Raw genomic sequence first — 3,093 nt, forward strand, 5'->3', positions numbered from 1 at the left:
TGTGCCATCCTCTGTCATCTTTTAGACGACTATCTTCAGTTTGCTTATTCTGGATAAGGCTATTCTTGTTCTGGATAGCATTAATCTTATCCAGGTTTGGTAGGTTAKTGCCTATAAATAGAGTGTTTCAGATAGAGAAAATGTATTCAAGAGCACCAAGAGTTTTCTCTTTGTAATAGATAGATTCAAAATCATATGAGAGTCGATTAGGGTTTCTTGAGAGTTTGTAATCTTTATTTTCAATAATAGAAAAGCAGCCGCTATTTCTCTGTTTAATCTTCTTGTTTACTTACTCTTTCAATCTTCTTGTTTACTTACTCTTTCAATCTTCTAGTGTAAAACGTTCTACTCTCAGATCTGGGTTTATAACACTATCTCTATCAGAGACGATGGATAGTGGAACTCGTGTCTAGTCATAATTTCTTTTATATAAATCTGTGCCAACTTTTTTTAAAGAGTAGCCCTTTCTAATAGGAAGAGAATGCACAAATATAGATAAACGATCAACAATTACGCAGATTGCATCATACCCTATTGGAGTTCAGGGTAATTTTATGACAAAATCCATTGTAATGTGATCCCACTTTCATACAGGAATTTCCAAAGATTGAAGATTTCCATAAGGATTTTGATGTTTGATCTTCACTTGTAGACACGTTATACATTGTTCCACAAACCTAGCTATATCCTTCTTTAATCCGGTCCACCAATAGAAAGGTTTCATATCTCTGTACATCTTATTGGTAACTGGATGTATAGAATAACGAGACTTATGGCTTTCATTTAGAATAACTTTTCGAATATCCCCAAAGCACGGTACCCAAATTCGTCCCTGAAGGCATAGAATTCCTTCATTATTTGGTTTCAAAGTGGAAATCATTTTTACCCAATCTTTCCGATATCATAAGATCCTCCTTTACAGCTTCTTTTTGATATCTCAGAATTTCTTTATGAAGGTCATGGACTAAGTCTATTATCGTCGCCACAGTCTTAATAGTCCCACTTCTTTCTTTTCTACTTAAAGCGTCTGATACCACGTTGGCTTTTCCTGGGTGGTAGAGGATTTCACAATCATAATCATTAACAAGTTTGATCCATCGATGCTGCCGTATATTCAACTCTTTCTGACTGAATAGATGATGTAAAATTTTATGATCATTATAAATCTAGCACTTTGTTCCCAGAAGATAATGTCTCCATATTTTTAGAGCAAACACCATTGCTGTCAATTCCATATCAAGAGTTGGGTATTGCTTCTCATGATCTTTTAGTTGCCTACATGCATAAGAAATCACCTTTCCTCTTTACGTCAACACACATCCCAATCCCAGTTTTGAGGCATCGTTGTATACTACAAAATTTCTGATCCATCTGCTAAAGTCAACACAGGGCACTGCTGAGATGATCTTTCAATAGTTGGAAGGCTTTTTGCTGTTCCTCCTACTGAAACTTGACATTCTTCCGAGTTAATTTGGTCAATGGCACGACTATTTTGGAAAAATCTTGAATAAGTTTTCGGTAATACCCTGCCAATCCCAAAAGGCTTTGGATTTCAGGAGTCTTTGGGGCCTCCCACTTCTCAACTACTTCTATCTTTGCTGGATCTACTTTCACCACTATTTCTGATATGACATGACCCAAGAATTGAACTTCCCTCATCTAAAATTCACACTTGGACAACTTTGCATACAACTTTTCTCTTTTCAGAAGTTCAAGTATCAGGCGGAGGTGTTCTGCATGCTCCTCTTCAGTTTTAGAGTACATAATAATATCATCGATAAATACAATAACAAATGTGTCAAGATATTCCTTACATACCCTATTCCTTAAATCCATAAAGGTTGCAGGCACATTAGTTAAACCAAATGGCATAACTAATAGTTCATGGTGCATGTACCTTGTTCAAGAAGTTGTTATGGCGATGTCTTCCTCCCTGAATTTAAGCTGATGATATCCTGATCTTAAATCGATCCTTGAGAAAGAGCTTGCCCCCACCAGTTGGTCAAACAAGTCATCAATCATTCGCAAAGGATGTTTATTCTTGATTGTCAACTTATTCAATTCCCGATAGTCTATACACATCCGTATAGACCCATCTTTCTTTTTAACAAAAAGGACTGGAGCACCCCAGATCAATTCTGAATTCAATAACTTTGTCTGGCGGTAAACCAGACAAGTCTTCTGGAAAGACTTCTAGGTATTCACTAACAATTGGAATCAAATCCTGCTTTCCTTTCTCTTTCTTTGCATCAATAACATATGACAAATATCCCTGACACTTCTTTCGGATACATTTTCGGGCTTTTAATGCTGATAAAAGACTAGCATGATGACTCTGACGATCACCGTATATAACAACTAACCCTCTGCCAGGCAAGATAATTCTGATCATTTTCTTATTGCAAACAATATTGGTATGATGTTCTGCCAACCAATCCATACCTACTAATACATCAAACTCTTTCATTGGCATTGGGAACAATCGAATTGGTAACTCACACCCCTTGATAACAATAACGCAGTTATTGAATACACTAGTAATAGTTTCTTGACTATTAGCTGTGAAAACTATTAATTCATCGTCAAGTAGCACAGAATTCAAACATGCAAATTGAGCAAATGATGGTGATACAAATGAAAAGTTTCCACCTGAGTCAAAAAACACCTTAGCACGTATAGAATTCAGAAGGAAGGTACTTGTTACTACCTCTGGTGCGGCCTCTTCCTCGTTCTTTGTTATTTGGAAGAACCAACCCTGCACCCCTCCTTATCCTCCTCTGGATACATTAGCTCTTCCTAGAGTACTTGATACACTACTCCCCATGGTCAATTGTGGAGTCCTCAACAATAGACAATTAGTTAGAATATGATCTGGGGAATTACAATTAAAACATCTTCTGTTAGCTGGGAAGGTGCTCGACAAATGACCTGTCTCGCCACATTTGTAACATTTTCTCGGATCCGCCTTACAGTCACCTTGATGAACCTGTTGATACCGAGCATAAACTTTCTCACTGGCCTTCTGTTCAGTTCAGTTATCATATTTCACCGATTTTGACCCTTGAAAGTTACACGAAGGTCCTTCCCATTTTC

Source organism: Cynara cardunculus (genome assembly GCF_001531365.2).
Source record: "Cynara cardunculus var. scolymus isolate 2C chromosome LG 17, CcrdV1, whole genome shotgun sequence".
Lineage (NCBI taxonomy): Eukaryota > Viridiplantae > Streptophyta > Magnoliopsida > Asterales > Asteraceae > Cynara > Cynara cardunculus.